The following is a 22,595-nucleotide window of genomic DNA, read 5'->3' as shown; positions in this document are numbered from 1 at the left end:
ATTGTGCTGAAGCCAATTAGAACTGGGGGTATGCTACAATATTAATGGGTTAAAATAGGAACATTGGTTCTTACCTGTGATATGTTCATTTTCAGTGATGTAGGTGGGAATATCCTGTAACTGCCTATTTTAGAAAAAGAGATGGAATCAACCCATGTTATAGGATGTTTCCACCTCCATCACTGGAAAATATAGTAAGCATCACCTTGTGTTTGAATCTGTTGCCTAAATTTGTTGTTAACTGCCTTGAAGTCAACCTTGACTCATGGCAATCCTGTGAATTAAACACCTCCCAAGACTCCTTATCCTCTACCACTCTGTTCAGATCGTGCACTCAGGACTGTGTCCTCTTTGATTATCCATCAGATATGTGGTCTTCTCCTCCTCCTATTCCTTCTACCTTTCCAAGCACTGTCTTTTCTAGTGAGTCATGTCTTCTCATGATGTGGCCAAAGTACAACAACCTCAAGTCATTTTGGCTTCTAGGGAGAGTTTAGGCTTGATTTGTTCTAGGGCTCATATGTTTGTTGTTTTAGCCACATGCTGTGTCTGCAGAACTCTTCTTCTTTATTCACTGTCCAGCTCTTACACCCATATGAAGTGATGGGAAATATGACAGTTTGGACAATCCAAACATTTATACTTAATGTGTGAACTGATTTCAACAAAATAGGACAGAAGGTCTGTCAGCATATTAATAATTAGCACATTTCATTGGGGCCAGAGCTTGAAAAACTAAATTGAAAAATTAATTTGTTGACAAATATTGTTTAATTACTTGCATTGTCACTGATTAACTAATTATTTGATGAATTACTTTTCAGGACAACCCAAAGGGGTTGCAGAAAACAGCAGGTAGGTTATCACCTTTCATCCTCAGGGCACATTCAAATACCTTGTTTATTAAAGGTGCAGCAACTAGTTGCTGGCTACAAATATCGGCCAGTGAATCAAAGATGGAAAATTCTTAATCAGAAATATTTTGATTGCCTCTGAGCTTATGGAAAACATTCTTCTGCACAACTGAATCATGCACGCTCTTGACCTCCCTGCCCCCTATCAAGAAGTGTGATCTGCAAAGGTTAATAGCAGAGCACATGTTTTGCTCATTCTACCCATTGGGAAATAGATTTTATTTAAAAGCAAGACATTTCTTTAGCATTTTTTTTAGAAAAAAGACAGACATTTCTTCCAGAGATGACAGGGTGTGAATTCAGCTAGCTGTATCTTTTGGTTCCAAGCTTCAAGCTTATCAATTCCCTCAAAATGTGTGATCCATTGGAGAATGGGTATGGGTATGAAAAAAGCAGACTGTGAGAGCTGGGGAGGAGAAAGGGAAAAAGAGAGAGAAGCCAAGAGAGGAGGGAATGTAGGGTGGGAGTGGGTTAAGAAAATCCTCCATTTAATTACCCAAGTGCCTAGTAGTGTGTGTACAATATCATACTCAAGTATTATAAGTAGTTTCAATGGGATTTACTTTTGAGTAAACAGGGAGAGTGAGAGTTTATAAAACCATAGAGCTGGAAGGGGCTTCATGGGCCAGACAATGAGTCCAACCACCTGCTCAATGCAGGATCTCCAGCTAAAACATCCCTAGCAGGTAGCTGTCCAGCCTCTTTTTGAAGATGTCTAGAAGAGACCCTGCCACCTCTCAAAACAGCTGGTTTCATTGCTGAACTGTTCTCACTGTCGTGAAGTTCCTTCTAATATTCAGTGGAAATCTGCCTTCCTGTAACTTAAAACCATTAGATCTGATCCTACCATCTGGACCCGCAGAGAGCAGGGTTCAATAAATGAATCTCTTCACTCCAAATTAATTATTCCAAATTCACTAATTCCCTCAAACTCTGTGACTCCCTGAATCAGAGCACTGATGGAAAGCAGAAATAAGGGCAGCCAGGAAAGCCCAAACAGGAGAAAATTGGGATGATTGCAGGGGGGGGGCCTAACTGGCCTGAAATTTTGTAAATGTCATAGCCGTTTGAGAGTTTAGCAAACAAATTAATCATCCACTCTATTCTATGTCATACAGGGATTCATTTTTTCTCCTTATCTTCTTAGGAACTGCTCCCTAATCCTAGCTCTTCAGTTGCTTTCCAGCTACTCTTCTGCTGAATTTCCAGAATCTTCTATATCTTATTACTCAAGACAGCGGAGATACAGCCAGCAGAGTAGCCTGCCTAGCAACAGAGCCCTGTGCTGCATTTCCTCCAGTCCTATGCCTTCCCTTTCTTTTCTTCTCTTTTTTACTAAATCTGCCAGAGAAAGATCCATCTATTCTAACAAATTCTATCTTTATAAAACAAATTACATATTTAAAGCATAGAATGTGTTAATCAAAGAATCCAATTACCTGAGTCACAACATTAGAAAAATCCAATGAGTCAATAAGAGAACTATTTAATTAACTAGTTATTTCCAACCTCTGATTATGGCATAGGCTTCCACGGACTAGATGCATCTAATGAAATCAACTCAAATCTATAACAGTTCATGTCATAATAAATCAGTTAGTTTTTAATGTATCATGAGTCTCTTCATTGATTTTATATTTATACTGTAAATTTCAAATGTTCTTCACTGCATTTTTGCAAGTGTACTTCGATTTTTGATCATATTACAGTGTTTGCACTTTAAAGACATTTTTAATAAAATATTCAGTATATCCCTGACTTCTGGCTACAAGAATCTACATGACAGTTAGACACATTAAATTATATAGGTACACACTGTAAAATCAAACAACAATAACAATATCTGAGAAGTGTAAGCCAGGTAAACTGTAAAGGTATTCACAGTATCAAAGAGAAAAATTTAAAATTCAAACACTTGTTGAAATAAAAATGCATTCACACTATTCACTCAAGAAAGTGAATGAATTGGCCCTGCACCCAAAAGGTTCCTTAACCTATGTGGCACACCCTACTTCATTCAGGTATTTTCCTCAAATTTAGAAAAGACTTTGTATTTTAAGATAAGGCTGGAAAATCATTTTTCTTTAACCCAATTTTCTGTGTTCTTTTCAAGATTCAAACCTTTTTTAAAGTAATAAATGGCCAGAAAGCTACCATATTTTAAAATACTACCATGTTGCATTCTAAAGCAAACAGCATTTTATGGATGCTAATTACAGCCAGCACGGTCGACTAAGACTTTGGAGACCGGGGTTCAAATCCTCATTTGGCCATGGAATCCCATTGGATGACCTTTGGTAAGTCACACTCTCTCAGCCTCAGTGAAAGGTAATGGCAAAATTTCCTCTGAACAAATCTTGCCATTAATACCTTGTGATAGGGTTGCTTTAAGTCAGAAATAATTTGAAGGCACATAACAACAAAAGTTGCAGTACATTACCAAAGATATGCCCTTACAAACAGTGAAACAGCACCACTCTTACTGTACATACTGGACTATAAGTCGACCTCATTTATAAGTCGAGATCAACTTTTGGGACCAAAAGTGTTGATTTTTATAGGTCGAGAGTCAGCTGGGGTGAGGCTTCGGGGGCGATGCATCGCCCTTCCCAGCTTCTCCCCACCTGGGCTGTCCCCATGCACATAGCTCGGCTGGGAAGAGGCTTCGAGGGCAATGTGTTGCCCTTCTCACCCTCTTCCTATCTACACTGTCTCCACGGGAGGAGGCTCAGGAGGACTTACCATACTGACCCGTGTATAAGTCGAGCTAAATTTTGGGGGTCCATTTTTTGACTGAAATTTCTCAACTTACACACAAGTATATATGGTAATCACTGCTCTAAGACCATGGGTATAGCCTTCCAACTTTTGAATGATCAAAAATTATAGCTAACATGCCCTCCAGTCAGAGCTCAGAAGTAATGCAGTACACAACATCACAACCTGTAAAACATTACTTTGGAGGAATAATGACAACCTAACAATGTAACATTTAAAAACTAATGCAATCATTGCTTTTTATAAATGCAGTAAGTAATCAATGTTTTCAGTTCTTAAAGTGTAGCAATGTTAATTTTAAAAATGAGGCAACCATTACTTTTTAAAAATGAAAAAAAGTAATGTTTACTTTCCATTCTTAATCACTATCTGGAAGGAGTAAGCTATTTTTTGCTTTTTTAAAATAAGTACTTTTATTTACTTTTAAATAAGTAAATAATTAAAATTGAGGAAGTACTTGAACAGTAGAACATTAGCAGCTGTATACTTAAAAAAATCAGCAAGTTTTTAAAGGGCAAATAATTATTTCTTAGAAATAATATTCCACACCCTGGCTAGAAAAGTACTACTCAAAGAGAATAAACCAACAGTTGAGAAGACCTACCTCAGAGCACTTAAACACCTACGTTCACAAAATATTTTCTACGCCAGCTACCCTTACTGACGAAGCATATTTTTGTCATTTATGGTTGCTTGAGGTTATGGCAGAAGATCAGCCTGTAGTTCCTCATTGAAGAAGTGCAGAACTCGATCAGTACCTCAGCAGTTAATCTGGAAAACACACAAAAGCCTTTTGAGTACTGCAAATTTTCTGTAATCCTGACTCAGAGATAGTTCTATGTAAGCATGCACAGGACTGACAGACTACATTTAAAGAAATGAGTTTGAGTGAGATATTAAATAACCAGAGATTAGTATCATATAGCTTGACTAACAGAAATTAAGTAACCAGAGATCAGTACTACACACTTTTGTTTAAAATAAGTAACAGCCTTTTCAGAGCTCTGGAGTAACCAATACGCAAATGCAGCTCCCACAAAGATCCCACTCAGTCCCTTATTACTTGATGTGGTTAACATTTAACATTTAAAGGTCAGAACAATAAAAACTAGATAGAAACATTTTAAAGTTTAAAGTTAAACTAGAATCATAACAATATTCTCCCTCCCCCCCAAACACACACACCTTTTTTTAAAAAACTTAGCATAAGATCTTATACATGCCTGTGTAAATAAATAAAACTGTCCTCGGTAGAATGGGAAAAGTCAAACAGAAAAGGCCGGACAACTCCCGCCCCACTTGCATGGGAGACCACCCAACAGTTGGATTGTAGCCTGGTCCCCAGAACCTTCAGTTCAGCAGGGAGCACCAAAGACAGTTCCTAGTGAACATTCTGCTCTGAAAATGGCGGGAGCTAAACTGAAGCTGCTTACAATGATGGCAGACTGTATCCTGTCTCACCAAGTAGGAAGCTCTTAAGAACCAATTCTTTGCCACTCTCCCAGGAGCTCCTGCTGGGCAAGCTAGTGGTGGCGGCAGCAGGAATCCTGCAAATTTCAAGGACTGCAGAGCTTTCTGAACATCAGTTTGCCACAGTGCTTCACTCAAAGTTATCACAGACCTCCTGCAGGGAGAAATCTAAGCCCAGTATCTCCTCTGCTGGCATCTCAGTCTCCAAGTCCATGTCCAAACCACTATTGGACTCCCAGACAGGACATGGCAACAGAAAAGGCTTCATTACATCCCAGCCTTTATTGGGACACAGAGAATCAGAATCAGAAATTAGGGCAAGACAAGATGGACTGTCTTTTTTAAGTACTGTATTCTGAACCAAAACCATTTAGGGCTTTACAGAAACTTATCAATAACCAGTGCAGCTGTTTTAAAATGGGAACAATATGTCCATGCATTTGTATTGCAGGGAGCATCTTTGCTGTCACATTCTGGACCAGTGTGAAGTCTTTTTAAAGTCAACTTAATGTAGGCAATGTTAACAGAAGTCCTGTTATGATATAACCAAATCATGTGTCACCAAGGCAAGTCCCAAGGTAAGCAAAGGCTCCACAGCTGCTATCTGGTCTCACAAAAAGCAAAGCCGAATCCAGGAAAACCTCAACTACCAAACTGTGGTGGATTTTCTACTTCTAGAAAAAGTAATCACCATAGGTACTACAAACTAGGAAATCTAACTGTCTATTACAGTAGGATCACCAGCAATAACAGCCTTTGAATTCCTGCCTACTGAGTTCCCAATGTATTTCCCCAAATTATGTGTATGCCCTATGTGCAATTCCAAAATCCCAAAAAACTTTTTCATCTTACCTGTGCTGTTCTTCAGAGGCTGGAGAGAGATATGAGAATTTATGAAATGTTGGAACCATGGATTTGTTCCAAGCACTACACTTGGATTCCTACCATTTCACAGATCCTCAGTCTCTCTCCAGCGTCACTATGTCTCATTACATATATGCAAATATTGCTATTCCAAAATCCAAAAGAAAAAAACCCAAAATATGGAACAGTTCTAGCTTAAGCATTTTGGATAAGGGATACTTAGCCTGTACATAGAACTCTACCAGCTAAACATTTACAGTATTTTCAAGTTCACAAAACACACACAAAAAGAGGGTAAGGAAAATAATAATAATAAAATTATTTAAAAGAAAGGAGGGAGAGACGAATTCAGAGGAAAGGTACTCACTTCCATTTTTTCTAAGGAAAAAGTTCCAACTTTGGGGTTCACAAAAAAATATTTTGTCTTATGAGTGAAACAATTATTAAGAAAAGGTTTTATTCACTCAAAATTCAAGGAACTGCACAGTATGAAGATTTTATGTAATATTGTTGACATAATTATATCAATTACTGAACAATAACTCCTGGACATAACTCTCATATCTACATTCCTGCCACTAACATAGTTCTGAGTTGGAGGGGTCTGCTGGCCTCCCAATATGGCCTTGAATATTGCCATCACTCCCAAATCCCATTTTTGCCTCCACATCCCCTAATGAGCACGAGAGAAAATGTTTTTGGCCCTCTTTGGCTCATCTTGAACACAAAAGAGGCTTGAGCCTAAAACAGCTCAAGGAGAACAAAAAAACATGTAACCAAGTTTAGTAAATATTGATATTTATTTATTAAAGAGATGTGAATTAAAAAACTGATTAAATCTAGTATTTTTATATCAGCTGAGAATCAGTCCATCCAGTCATGAGACCTCCTGATAGTTGATGGCCAACAGATGAAGACAGATGAAGCAGTAGTAAGTTAAAGGTCTTAAATACAAATGTCCAGTCTCTTTATAAAATGGGCATCATTTACAATCTGAATGAGGCAGTGACAATGGCAAAACTATTTCTTAGCTTATCAAAGTGTCTCAAGTATTATTTGAATCAATACACTGGAATCTAGCCTGGTATTTCATGAACAACACTCCTTCTGTCCATGGAAGATGTATGATCCAGCTAAGGCTGGGGTGAACAAAGTGCAGTCCTCCATCTGTCTGAAACTCCCAATATTCCTCACCCTTCACTATGCTGTATAAGAGTTGTAGTCCAACATCCTCTGAAGAGACAAACCTCAGAGACCTAAGGGATCCCACTGCAACAAGCCGGGAGTGCAACTTTTGTCAGTTCACCCCTCTTCCTACAACCGCTTCTGCCCTCTGAAAATTCCCTCAAATCACTCAGGGGATATTTCCAGAGGAAGAGGCAAAGCTTGGATCTAATTCCACTCCAATAGGAAATTGTATACAGTATTGATCATTTATATACAATATATAAAAATTCATTTCCTGAATTTTTGTTCTGTCTCAAGCATAACCATGAAATGGAATATATAGTTCAGCTATATATTCATCTTGTACATGAAAGCATGAGGGCTGGCTCTATACTTTTTCTAAGTGTTTTAAGAAGATCGGTACCTATGAGTATATAATCTTAAACCCTCATGGGGTGAATTGAAATTCCTTCTCTCTCCATTTTAGAGTGAGTGATTTGCTTAAGGTTGTTCACGAGTATACAGCAGAGCTGGAACCTAAAGTCAATTCAAAGTTAAAATTACCGTATGCACAGTTCCCTGTGTAGATTACCACACTACATTCTTACAGTGCTGCTTTTCCACTTTTACTGCTCTGGCTGCCTTCTGTTGCATTCTGATGTTTGTAGTTCACTGAGGCCCTAAGGCTCTCTGGTTGAGAATTCTAAATGCCCCTCCTTAAACTGCAAATCCTAGAATGCAACAGGAAGCAAGTAGAATAGCAGCACTATAAGAATGTAGTGCAGTAATCTCCACTGTGAAGCTGCAGAGGTTGACTGCCATCTGAGAAATGGCAGGAGAGTAGAAAACATATACCTTACCAGAGTTCACTAATACTTGGGGGTTGGGAATGGTTCCTATCCACTCATCCCTCAATGGTGACCAGGATGGAAACTAGATTACTTGCTCTCATTTTTATTCTTCTCATGAACTTATAGGATACATATTCCCACTGATTTACAGGATACATACACATACAGGCTGTAATTCTATGACCTCATAGGAGTAGGTATTACACTATCCCTACCTAACTTAGGACCAGAAGGAAGAGGCCTTAATCCCCATCAGCCTTTTTAAAGCCCAACATGCAAGAGACCAGAAAATATTGTAGCTATAATATGAATGTCAAGTTACTATTATTTATTCAGATGTTTGTAACATGTGCTTCCAAAAAATGTCTCCCTCTATATTCTATAGCATTGTCTCATTATTGATTTGAGGTTAAACTGACTTACATTGGGTATTTCCTAAGAAAGGAAGATTCTCTGCATAAACCAACACCAGTGTCACCAATCTTCTCTATGTGATAAATATTGGGCTGATCTATGCAAAGAGCAAGTGGCTCAGTGACACTACTGACTGAATTCTATGAAATAAAGCAATCTACAACACAGTTGGGGAGGGGAGAAAGCAGAAACATGTTTCATGACACAAGTAACTCTCTTTTGTTATTTAAGGAGATCTCACACGCTGTGGAAACTGGTTCAGGGAGCACAGCTGACAGCCTTAAAGAAAACTGACAGCAAACAGTCATTAATGAGGGCTCTTTCAGCCCACTTAAGTCACATCTCCAAGTCTCTCTTCAACATCCCTCTCCATTTACCAAAGACACCTTTGCATTTGTTTCTGAGTAATTTAGTGTAGTGGTTTGAGGGTTGGACTACAACTCTGGAGACTACAATTGGAATCTGTGCTCAGCCATGAAAAGGGTGACTTGGGGCAAGTCACACTTTGTTAGCCTTAGAGAAAGGCAAAGGAGGGTCACCTTAGGGCAGTACTTCTCAAATAGTGGGGCGGGCCCCCCAGGGGGGGCGAGGCTCCGTAAAGGGGGGCGTGAGGCTCAGGATACAGTGTTATGCAGCGGTATACTTATAACAATTTTATAGACAAATGATACTATTTACAGTCGCGCGGGGGCACGAAATGTTTTCTTCCTCCTAGGGGGGGCATGATAGAAAATAATTGAGAAACACTGCCTTAGGGGCATTACAAGTCAGAAATGAAGGGACACAATGACAACAAAGCCAACCATTAAGAAAACATGCTAAACAGAAGGGAGGGAGGAGGACTGATTCTCTCCCTCCTCAGTGCAGCCTTCCCTAAATGGGATACCTCTACCTTCAGGGCATGGACAGTAAAAGGGACAAAAAATAATTTTCTATGGACCTTTCTCTTTTACATAACATGTTATATACTGCTTTGCCATAATGAGAAGCACTTGTTTGAAAACTTTCTGGGTAGTATTATACTATAGAAGTAAACTCCACTGAATTCAGTCGCTACACTGCCAGGAGGAGGAGGGCCAGCCTACAAGATATGCCCCACCACACCATCTTAACTAAGAAGAGTAACAGCAAAATGCAGGCCTGTGACTAACACCTTCAGTTTTTTTCCTCCTGTTTGGTTTGTAACACTTTGCCTGATGAAGAAGCCAGTGAAGCTTCTAACACTTGCAACACATATATTGTGCGTTCTGGTTGGCCAATAGAAGCATCACTGGTGAATTTTTTATTGGATCCACTGAATTCAGTGGTTCTTGCCCCCTTGTACATCAGTATAAGTTGCAACTTTACCCATCAACTAAAAGGTGCCTTTCAGGGACCCTATACAGTATATATAGGAGAAGGAGGAAAAGAAATTCATGTTTTGAAATAAAAACACTCACAGTCAGACAGAAATCATAAGCAAAGCTGCAGTTATCTATTAAACAAGCAATATATCATGGACATTCCTAAAAAATTGAAGATACTGTGCTACAACTAACAAGGTTGGCAATATTTTCCCCTCCCTAAAGTCACAAGAATACCAAGAGCAAACTTAACAGTAACCAATAACACCTTCTAGACAGAGGAACAAGTCTTATCTCATAAACAATGACCTTCACAATAACAAACTTTCTAGCTCACTTCTATCAGCTAATAAATAACATACAAGGGTTGTTCAATGTTGTGCAACAGCCAATCTATTTATAACTATGTATTTGGTCACAAATTAATCTGCAGCTGTCTCATGAAATGGTAAGTTGATAAAATGTCAAAGTATTTGAGTAGGAAGAAAGTAACTAAATCAGTAAGCTTATGAAATATGATAAATCAGTATCCTGAAAAACAATATATATTAAAAACAGAATAATTTTTAGGTAGTATTTGAAATTTGTTTTCTCCATCAATATAAAAAAAGCAAACATACTGATACTTGCTCAAAGGATTATTTCTTCCAGTTCAGAATACCTCACAAAATATCCTATTTTATCATTAATGCATATGCCATCCTAATGACTGGGGAAGGAATGAGAAAATATGAATTCTAATTACAAACGCTTATAGCACAATTTATGGATATTTATCTGGAAGAAAATCCCACTGAGTTTGATTATACTTATTCCCCAGGAAGGGCCTTTAGGATTGCAGCCAGAGCACTGGAGGTCAGTATATATAAATTTGTTAGAGAAAATTCCAACTCTACATCCAAAGAATTCCACAATTAACCAATCGGGTAATTACTACAGCGAGGTTCTTACTTACATTTAAAAGTCCTGCAGTGAAGAGGAAGAAAAATGTACAGGACTGAGAAGAAGGGAAAGTAGCGAAAACAAAACTGGCAGGAACCACACCCACAACTTAAAGTGTTAAGCCATCTATCTCATTTATTACTTTTTCAAAGTCCATTGTACTTTAGTAAACATGGACTTTAAGGCATTTGAAAGGCTACAGAGTTCCTGAAATGGAACATGCTAGAGGATGATAACTAAAGTATTCCAAACTCTAATTCCCTCTAAAGCTTTATTTCTAAATATACATGCATTAGTAACTGCTGGAATCATGTTTTCAAAATAATAACCAAGATAATTTTCATGTTTAAGAGCACCCTCTGCAGGGCACAGCTTTCATACAAGTTTCCTATAAACTTTATTTCTATACTAGCCATTTCACTATTGCTCAGGTACTTTGAGTAATAAGAAAATTAGAGATCGGAGCTTCTTTTTGTTCCTTGCTGCCAATAACTGCAAAAGTTTTTCCTAAGAATTCAAGTCATGCACTCTAGTCAATTTCTTAATGAAGTTACTGTCCAAATAAACATAAAAATGCAACAAACTTGAATCTGGTTAAAATGAAGTTTAAAATCCTAGTGGCATTACTATATATGAAAATGCTGAGTAAAAACAGTATTTTGCAAAATGATTCTGGAGTTGTGTTTGATGAGACAACAGCCAAAATTCTACATATACTCTTCTAGTAAAACATAGCTAACAGAAAAAAGGCAATGGGTTTGTAAACATTTACACAGCAAATGTTCACAATTCTTAAATAACCATTTTAAAAGATATTTCCATATCATAATCAAACTTCAACACCCAAAATTTCTACCTTAGTAACATACAATAACTTCTTATTTCAACATCACAAACCTTGCCAACAATACAATTAAAATATCACTTTTATAAAATTTAGATAAATTGTTAGTGCTTCTTTTGAAAAATCACCTGTCTCAATATCAACACACTTATTTCAACAGTACAGAAAGTTCAGATTCTCTGCTGCAAATAAATAAATAAACCATTAAGCCTTCCTTTCACAATTATTATTCCCATTCACCTACCTTTGGCATCACATATATTTTGTCATAATCACAAGTTCATATTCCATATTGAAGGTTTTTATTTTATAGGCTGGTAGACTGGACAATCAAGAATAATTACCACACAGAACACACATTTCTGGATCTCAGTTTATACCACGTTCTCCTTCTTTAGAATTTGATTGTCTTTTGAGGGAGTGCTATAGCAGCGCCGGTTGCTATAAACGGAGTCAAGATTCAGGCATTTTTATTCTCTCCTTGGGTGGTGACATGAGGGTAGCTACAGTTGGCTTGTTCGTATTAGAGAAGTACAACTGACTACTAGGCAGTATGTGTTATTATGCTTTGAAATGGGCATGTTTGTTAACCCATTTCTTATTAAGCAACAAAATATATGTCTTGTAGGAAAATCTGTTCATACAAGTTGTGCTTGCAAGAATCATTCTTATCACAAAAAAGACTGGAAAAGTGGGTGGCTAACTGTAACTCAAGTTGGAACTTGACACAAAAGATAAGATTTTTCCTCTAATGAAATAGAAAGCATTTTCAAACAAACGTGAAACAGAGATAGGGTTCATTTGTACCAATGTTTCTCTCACGCACGCACACACACAGAAACAATCTTTCTCAGCTTAATATTTAAGCCACTGACAATCGACAGATAGTATAATGCAAGTATCAATTATGTATTAATTAAATCTTGTATTTGTAGTACTTGTGTAGAAAAAATATTTGTCCTAGCTAATAAATGAACAAGTAATAAATGAGCTAACATTCTGGTTTCAAGCAAACTTATTTGAGAGACTGAACAGGGATACTTGGCTATTGGTTTTATTACTAATACCTGGAAATATACCTATTGTGGAAACTCTGCTTCTACTCAAAACTAGCACTTTAAGGATGAAAGCCCATGTATTAAAATCTAGCTGCTCACTGGAAACAACAGGATTGCCTTCAGCTGGGGAGGAGGAAAAGCAGTATCTCAGTTTATATGAAGAAATTGTATGAGATTCAAGTTATTCAGGATTTATTTTATAACTAGCATTAATGGAAGAGATTGTGATTTTGCATTCCAGTTTTTCTAATGAAACTTAAAACAACTGACTGAGGATGAATAATAAAATTACTTGCCTGACCTGACCATTACTGGTGAGTTAGCGGTTATAATTTCAACAGATAGCATCACCTATTAAAATCATCCTTCTGAGCCAAACCTCAATGCATTATGTCACCGCCACCCCCAGTTTCCACTAAGTAACAAGTTTTTATAAGCTTTTTCATTTAGCTTCAATTATCCAAGCACAAAGGTAAAAATATTTTTAAAAAGTTAATACAGTAATAATAATAATACTCCAAACATGGCTGTGTTCTCCAGTTATGGACATTCTATTATTTCCACCTTCTTCCTAAGGAATGTTTCAACACTTCACAACTATTCTAATCAAGCAAACAGAGCACTTTGTGCCAAACACAAAACTTACCATCAGAGCATAGACATACCATCAGAACATGACTCACTACTGAGCGAAGCAGTATATATTCCTGTCCAGGAGAATTTAGCTGTGCAATTTTTACCAATAAATATCTTGATAAATTAAGAATTCTTCAGGAACAAGTACAACTTGGCTTTTGGCACCTTTAGTTCACCAGGACAAGACAGAAAACCAGGAATTCACCATATTGACCACCCAAGGATAGAAAAGAGAGTGAAAAAATAGAGATGAGACCGAGCATTAACAGCAAATGAATTAGTATGTTTGGGAAAAGACCAAGGTGTTCAAATGCCATGTGTAGGGCTAGGCAAATGTCAAGGAGCCATATTTGCCCTCTCTGAGGGGCCAAAGTATATTGGGGGCTGGGGGCTGGGGGGGCTTATCAGTCAATTCAGGATCATTTAATGCCTCCTACCCATCTATTCCAAGGCCTTATTGCCAGTTTCAGAACACTATTACACACAGCTTTTAAACCACGATTACACCAAGAAAGAAGCGGCATTGGCCATACTCATCTCATGACACTACCTTGACCCATAGCTGAGCTGTTCCCAACCTGTCCTTTTTCATTGATGGGGAAAACTCATCAATGACCTGGCAAGCATGCAAGTTCCCAGGTGTGAAACATCACTCCCAGGGAAATGCGCAATTTCAAATCATATGGTGTCAGTGTCCACTCCTTCCTTGGTTCCCTTCCCTCTCACTATTCCTGATTACCTTTATTTTTATTTTTGAACCCTTTTCCTTTCATTCTTTTTACTTCAATCACGAAATTGCATGGGAAAAGTGGGGAATTTAAAAAAAGACACCTAAAGGCATGCTGGATAGGGTGTAAGGCAGGGAAGCAATGTTAAGAGAGGAAAAGTCAGGAAGAAAGCACGATGGGGACAGCAGTCCCAGTCGCATGGTTGAGAGGAGGTGTGGTGATGGCAGCTTTGAAAGCAGCAAGTTCCCATTTAATTTTTGGTAGTGTGACTGTTTCAAGAATGGATTCGTGTAGAAGACTCCTCAGATGGATGGCTCTCTGATAACTACAGCATATTTCATGAGCTGTTCTAGAGCTAGTCTCATAGGGCCTTTGCTTTGATTTAGATTTCCTGCATGACAGGGGGTTGGACTGGATGGCTCTTGTGGTCTCTTTCAACTCTATGATTCTGAATGCTGACACCTAAAACACATGAGGAGATGTTTTCAGAAGAGATGCTGCTTGGGGGGAAAAAGTCCTGACCAGGATTAAAATAGGTTATCCACCCCTCACACCTCTGAAAAAGGCCTCTGACCATAGCAAAATGGCGAGTAGCATCCCTCCCCCAGTCTTGGAAAGGGGCTATATATATATATATATATATACACACACACACACACACACAGAGATATGATCATTACACAAAAGTCGGGGAAGTACAGTGGTACCTCGGGATACGAAATACCCAGGTTACGAAATTTTCGGGATACGAAAAAATCCCATAGGGAATTATTGTTTCGGGTTACGAATGTTTTTTCGGGTTACGAAAAAACTTTTGGTGCTTTTTTCGGCTTTTTCGCACGGAATCGCGGCTTTTCCCCATTAGCGCCTATGGCAATTCGGCTTACGAAGGCTTTTCGGGTTACGAAAGCGGCCGCGTTACGAATTAATTTCGTAACCCGAGGCACCACTGTACCAGTAAACAGAGAGGAAAGGAACTAAGGCTGCAGCAGAACTTCTCTAAAAGTGAACATCACAAAAAACACATTCACTTTATATTACTGAGGAGAGAGAAAAGAAAACAGACAGCTGTAGAATTCAAAGTCAACACAGCACACTGTAAATATGAAATTCCTTTCCAAATAAGAAGTGCAGCAACGTAGGTAACCACTGCAATCTTTTTTTGCCCCAAAGAGAGTACTAAACTTATACCAGTTGTAGTGCAATGCACCATGGTAATTTTCAGATTTGGAGACTGATGTTCCCCATGTGAACAAACTATACTGCCAAATTAGTATGGCATGAAACAGTAACTTACAGTTGGCCCTCCATATCCACGGATTCTTTACCTGTGGACTCAAGCATCCATAGATTGAAAATATTTTTTAAAAAAGTTTACATTTCAAACAGCAAACCTTGATTTTGTCTTTTTATTTAAGAGACACCATTTTACTATGCCATTGTATTTAATGAGACTTGAGCATCCATGACTTTTGGTATCCACAGGGGATCCTGGAACCAAACCCCCATGGATAACAAAAGCCCACTGTATAAACATGGTGAATTTTTCAAAGTGTTAAATGTATACAATTTGCAGACCAATACAAAGTGATTATTTCCATATATATATATAGGAATATACTCAACTGGTTAAAGCAATATCCAGTGCTGTCACTCTAACTAGCATTCTCCCTGATCTGGCATTGTTTTGGCAGGCGAGTTGAAATAGTACTTAGGAGTGTACTGAAATGTCACTAATTTGTAAAATAATACGACAACAGTCTTGTTTTTCAGATGGAAGAAATACTATGTTTGTCGACTATTATCACAGGAAAGCACTGTTTGTAGAATTTCAAATAATTTTTTGAAGAAAACATACAATTATTGCCACTCTTAACCAATTCTGTATAAGAACGTCCTTTGTCTTTTTAAGTTCATAACAAATTTCTGCCCCCCCCCATTTTCTTCCTCACAGTAAGATAATTATCTCTAAAGTTGGCTGAAAGCAAAATCTACCTCTTTCCCATAATGGCTGGGGGATTCTAGGAGTTGTGCAAAACAATAACTCCTCCAAGCTTTGACAACCATCTACCACAAAAAAAGTTTATAATGCAGACCAGTCAGCACTTAGTATCTGATCGTGCATGACTCATGTCAACATGAAAAACACAAAAGTTATTACTACTTAAATTAAGCTGCACCACAGCTTTTACCAATTTTAATTGTTCTGGCAACGTATGCTATGCAAACTTTTAAGGGAATTAAAATATATTTGAATAGAAGTATGAACAATGGAATTATAATTATGTGATCTTTATCCATTTGTGTTTCCACAGTTTTTCCTAGTTTAAAACATTAAGAGTTTTTGAAATGAACTAGAAGGTTCTCTACTTTTACAATAAATTTTGCAAAATGCCCCTCTACAGACCTGCCCAAACTACTCACTTGAATTAGTTTCCATTAACACAAGCACCCTTTTAAGGCAAGCCAAAAGCAATTTGAAGAATATATGAAATGTTCTGTCCTTTGTCTGACCGCATCAACAATTCTGTGCTTGTGCTATTTGGCCTTTACAGCCTCTTTCTTGCATCACAAGCTATTGTTCCTGGCATTTTCCGTATTACTTTTTACAAGTATGTTTGTATTAAATTCTGATTTCGTTTTAAGGGAGGTTATTTTTAAAGAGACACAATAGATGGCAAGGATTTTAAATATTATTTTAATTAATTAAGAATCAGAATTAATAGAACTTGGTATGGTTAGAGAATTGATTTTAGATGTTAAATCCAGGGTCAAAAACCCACTCAACTATGAAGCGTTGTAGGTGGGGTTTGGGCAAGTAACTACAGGCAACTTCACACTTCATATAGCAGACACAATTGCTGGAGGTACATGTTATTATGCCAATGGAAAAATATTTCAACTGCAGATGACATTCCTACATCTTTGAACACCAATATATTTGCATCTTGGGACATGTCTAGCATTGCTACATGGCACCAAGGGAACTGAGGTTCTCACAGGCACTCATGACTGGTGCAAGAATCCCTTTAGTTCTCTTTAAAAAAAAAACCCTTTTATTAAAAATGATGACAAAGCAAGTGCTAAATGACAGAAGCAGCAGCAGCTTTCTACGTTGTCACCAGTACATTTCCCCCCCCCCATGCCCAACATGCATTACAAGGAAGCAAAAGTAACAGCTGCAACAGCCACATCACCCTTTGCTTATCTACTCTGTGTTGGACTGAGGAAATATATGGATACAGAGACTCTCCCATCCTCTCCTACTGCTAACTATTGCTGTCTTTAGCTGCCCACCCTCTGCCTCATAGTAAGCATACTATGGAAGGGGCACCAGGCTAGCATTTACAGAGGCATAATGTCCACTACTCCCTCATAAGGATGTAGAAAGAGTGACAGCCTACGGCCAAGGATGTTGATTACACAGTGGGCAACAAGATGTCTATGGGAATACAAAATACAAAAGATGTCAGCAGAATCTGAGTACAAGACTAGTGATGATGGCCTTGTCTAGGAACATGTAGCCCCAGTTTGGGCAGATTTTCCTGAATCTTGGCATCCAAACTCTGTGTCTGCTGCTAGAAACACTTAGATAACAGTTTGCACCCATACTAAAGTATCTGTAACACACTGGGTTAAATCCAAAAATTACCTTCCAGGAACAGAAGGCTTCCACAAGCTCCAGAGATTCAATTATGACTGACGCATGGAAATTTCCTCCAACAAATTTCCAGGTTGTCCACCACTTTGCCTACATCCTCCTCCTGCTGCATTTTCAAACGGATGGCACAACTGCTGCTGAAAGCAGAGTGTAGGAAAATCATCTTCCCCCAGTATAGTCCTCTACAAATACTCCTTTAAAAGTTGACCATTCAAGGGCCTGTTACAGACAGGCCAAAATAAAGCTGCTTCGAGTCACTTTGGAGGTATGCTATTTCAATGATGCGTGCGTCCTAAGAGTCCAAAAGCCGCACCAAAGGCACACTCCAGTTCTAAGGACTGGAGTGTAGCTTTGGTGCGGCTTTTGGACTTTTGGAACACATGCATCATTGAAATACGATTCCTCCAAAGTGACTCAAAGCAGCTTTATTTTGGCCTGTCTGTAACAGGCCAAGGATTCAGCCTAAAGTATGGAGCTATCCTACTCTTTCGTCTAATTTAACTGGGCATGGAAAATGACAAAAACCCAAAACCTGGATGAACTTACTTGGACAGAAAGGAACAATAATACCACAAAAGGTAGTAATTATATTGACGGCCAAATCCCCCCTCCCCTAGCAACTTCATTCAAGTTACAAATTCTGCATCAGTTCTTCTACTAATGTCTTTGTACACCTGCCACAGCATTGCTGAATGCTGTAGTGGTTTCTGGAATGTGCTTTAGAGGCAAACATTCTTGCATTGTACTGACTAAGCCTACTGCACTTCACTCTTGTCTCACACAAATAAAGAAATCCATAGCCAAGCCTGATCTCAAGGACAAACTCCACAGACGTTCCCATGAAACTTTCAATTTCACAGAAATATGGTCTTGAGAACACACTGGCCAAACTGTAATATGTGCACATTTTCCAGCAGATTGGATTGAGAAGAGACCCATGAGACTGGGTGCTTTTATTTCTGTAATATGTGACTTACCGGTAACTTCAGTGAGTCATGCAGGAGTTTTGTTTTTAGGAAACCTTTCTGAAATGCACCTGCTCTCTGTTTGTTAACACCTGGTCTGAATTACACCCAAGCAGTCCAATGAACCTTGCCTTGGAGCTAGATGGGTTGGTATAGGGAAGTCTTGGTCCTTCCCAGCTCAGACCCGTGGTTCCAGAAAGAAAAAGGCAATCAATACTGATTTAGTCTCTATTTCCAATATTAGCAGTTGTTATGGGAACATCAAAATAAAGCAATGCAAAACAAGTTATGAGGCACTGGTTGTTAATTTATCCATAACCATCCCTCAGTACCTCTGATACCTCTCAGGAGCACACTACCATGTCCACAGACACCTTTAGCCAAAATACCATGGACTAACTTTACTTCAAAAGCTTGCATCATGTATAGGTGGGCCTGATAAAGGTATCACTATTTTGTTGATTTTGGATGTTATTGTACTTGGTTATCTGGACAATATGACTACCTTTGAATATGTTAGCATTACTGTAGCCATTTTAAAGCAACGTACACCCTACAAATTAAATGCAGGTTCACAAATTAAATACAGAATCACAAAGTTGGAAGAGACTCCAAGGGCCATCAAGCCCAACCTGCTGCCATGCAGGAAGACACAATCACAGCACTACTAACAGATGGCCTGCCGTCCTCTGTTTAAAAATTTAAGAAGAAGATACCAGCCTGTTATATTCTGAACCAGCCATTTTCATACCACAAGGTGTCATTGCTGCGAGAGACTCCATAAAGCCCAAGGGTGACCCAACTCACTCATCCATACGCTATGCACTCTCCTTGACATTAAGCAACATCCTTCCTCCTGCCTTTATTCCACCATGACCACTGTTAAAACTGAACTTGCCACCACATCTCCATACCCAAATTTTGAATTTCAATTGACATTCTCACACACAACCAATTTATATAGGTCTGTTTCTGGATTCTCCACTCCAAACATGCATCTGAGGAAGTAAGCTCAAGTCTGAAAAAGAGCATGCTACAAACTTCTTTCGGTTAATCTCAAAGGTGCTACAAGGTCCTTTTGCACACCGACCCACTCCAAACAGACTCCCCTTCTCTGTACAGTCGGCCTTTTATATCTACAGATTCAATCATCCATGGCTTGAAAATACCCCCAAAATACATCAATTCCAAACAACAAACCTTGATTTCCCCATTTTATATAAGGGATTTCACTACACCACTGTATATATAAAGGGAATTGAGCATCCATGGATTTTGGCATCCAGGTTGATTACTTGGGCATTCAAGTGATCATATTACACCAATATTAAAATGACTCCACTAGCTGCCAGTCAAGTTTCCGGGAAAGGTACAAAGTGTTGATAATTAACTTTTAAGCCCTACATGGTTTGGGTCCAGGATTGCCTCCTCCCATATAATCTGCCCTATATCCTCTGGTGGATATTTACTCCAGTCAGCCAGAGGCCTTTCTCTTCAGCTGCCCTTAAACTGCGGAATGACCTGCCAGAAGGGACTCAACAGCTAAATATGCTGTCTGAATTCAAAACAACATTAAAGATCAGTCTCTTCCAGCAGGCTTACCCAGATGATTTTTAAATTGTGAATTTTAAATGTGGGTTGTTTTAACATGTGTACCTCGTTTGTCCTTTGAAACTGATGTGTGCTTTAACTGATGTCTTTTTAACTGATGTTGTTTATTAATTGTTGTTGCACACAGATCCATGGGGAGAGGAGGGTAAGAAATCAATATCAAAGTCATCCATGGAAGGTCCAAGAACCAAACCCTCGCACAGTGATGTCAAAACTCTTGCCCTCCAGGTGTTTTGGACTTCAGCTCCCAGCACCCAGACTGTTGGCCAAGGTGGCCGAGGCTTCTGGGAGCTGAAGTCCAAAACACCTGGAGGGCAAGAGTTGTGACATCGCTGCCCTAGCAGATATCAAGGGCCCACTGTATTCTGAACTTTAGATAGGAAGGACATTAATGAAAGTGGGAAGAAATAGCCCACTGTTTTTCCAACCCAGGCAATGCCTGCCTCCTCCTCTTCCGCTACCCACCAACTGTTAATCTGCTATTCACTGTTTTTATTGTATACGAATTAGTGTTATTTTAGAGATATTTTAATCATGTAATGTTGTTGTTTTAGACTGTACGCCACTTGGCAGGTTTTCATTCTTTTTTCCCTCCAACCCTTACTATGCAAAGTGCTGTGCACACTTTACAGCGCTCTATAACTAAATGTTAATAACAACAACTGCAGAGGAGCAATCTGCAAAGGCAGCCAGAGGAAAGGCGAGTGTCGGAAGAGAGAGACCTCCAGAGGAGGAAGAAAGAGGAGCCCACCCAGGGGACCAGATACGTCCTCACTGCAAAGGGACAGCGGGCAAAATGGAGGACAAAACAAAAAGCTATAAAACACTTGCAGAAATCCCTGCTTCTTAGCCATGCTTAAAATGGAGGACGTTTTGGAACTTCTCATGGACAGAAGACTGAAATGTAGGCCGGGTCCTAGAAAAGGAGGACCTCTGATCACCCTGTTGAGCTGGGGATGTGGAGACATCAGCCGGGTCGGAGGATGCCCTCACCGTAAAGGAGGACCAGAAGACTGCAAAATGGAGGAGGCGACCCAAGAAAAGCTGAAAACAGACTTCTATGAGGATCAGTCCCTGGACTGATCTTGTTCTCTTCCCTTCCTTCTCCCGCTCTCTCCCCCCACAATAAATGTAAATAAGCCCCATTCTGCCATGCAGGGACTCTCAATCAAAGCACCCCTGAAAGATGGCCATCCAGCCTCTGCTTAAAGACCTCCAAAGGAGGAGACCCACTCATGTGAAGATAAATCCTCGGACTGGTCCTCTTCTCTCTCTGACCTCCACCTTCTCCCACTCCCCATACATATATATATATATACACACAAGCTCCCAATGAATGTGTGGAATGAGGGCCGGACCAGGATGGCCAGAGGTGACAACCCTGTTGAGCCGAGGCTGTGGAGACATGGGCAGGGTGGCCAGGTGTTGGAGGTCTGGAAACAGAGGCTGGAGAGCCCTACATCTGTCCATGGGGATGCTTTGATTGAGAGTTCCTGCACGGCAGAAGGGCTTGGGCTGGGTGGCCCTTGGGGTCCCTTCTAACTCCGTCATTCTCTGTCCCTACCGCCAGGAAGGAAAAGGCGAGAGCTAAACACACAGCCACGTAAACGTCAAACCCAGGCTCTTCTCAAAATGGAGGGCGTTTTGGAGCCTCAAATGTAGGGCAGGTCCTGGAAAAGGAGGGCAGCTTCCCCGCTCCCTCTCCCTGGTCTCCCATCCTGGGCCCTGAGGCGCATGCGCGGAGGCAGCTCCCTCACCGTTGCCGAGCGACTCTCCCCTCGGCCCTCAGCTTCAGCAGCAACAGCAGCAGGTTCCTGCGGCCCTTCTTCCCGCCGGAGGGCCCGGCTCGCCTGGGCCTGGCTCGGCTCCTCTTCAGGGCTGCCGGTGGCCCCGCGGAGGGAGACAACTGTGGGACTGCCGTCCCGCCCCGGGCCCCGCCCCGCCCCTCGAGGCCGGACACACACACAGACCCCGCCGCGGGCGCGGAGGAGAAGGAGGAGGAGGAAGAGCAGCAGCAGGGAGAGGGACCGAGCGCCTCCGCTGACCGACGAGGAAGACGACGCCTCGACTGTGGCAGCGGCAAAAAAGCGGCAGGCTCGGGGAGGAAGTGACGCGCGCTAGCCCCGCCCACCTCGGCCCTCCTCCCTTCGATGTAGGAAGTGACGTATCTCAGGGGAGAGGAGGAAAGAGGCGGGAGGCAAAGGGAGGCCGCTGGGCGCATGCGCACACAGTAGTGGTGGCGACGGCGCATGCGCAGGAGAAAAAACGGGGGGCAGAGCTTGGTTTCTCGGGGGAGATTAATAATAATAATAATAATAATAATAATAATAATAATAATAATAATAATAA

The 22,595-nt window shown here is 40.0% G+C and overlaps 1 protein-coding gene across 5 annotated transcripts in view; it reads right to left on the bottom strand.

The window, feature by feature from the left end:
- Window positions 1–22,359, bottom strand: part of FAM13B (family with sequence similarity 13 member B) — an 83,040-nt gene extending 60,681 nt beyond the window's left edge. For 2 of the 5 annotated variants that reach the window (XM_042447212.1, XM_042447215.1), the window contains exons 1-2: window positions 22,004–22,358; window positions 4,297–4,463 (exon numbers count right to left, since the gene is read on the bottom strand). The gene's annotated coding sequence lies outside the window, so the exon portion shown is untranslated. Of the gene's footprint in view, window positions 1–4,296; window positions 4,464–22,003 lie in introns of all 5 variants that reach the window. The other 3 variants (XM_042447213.1, XM_042447216.1, XM_042447214.1) reach the window with 2 other exon arrangements.
- Between the last annotated feature and the right edge of the window lie 236 nt (window positions 22,360–22,595).

The sequence above is a fragment of the Sceloporus undulatus genome, chromosome 2 (assembly GCF_019175285.1).
Source record: "Sceloporus undulatus isolate JIND9_A2432 ecotype Alabama chromosome 2, SceUnd_v1.1, whole genome shotgun sequence".
NCBI lineage: Eukaryota > Metazoa > Chordata > Lepidosauria > Squamata > Phrynosomatidae > Sceloporus > Sceloporus undulatus.
This window is presented reverse-complemented; position numbering and strand designations above follow the sequence as displayed.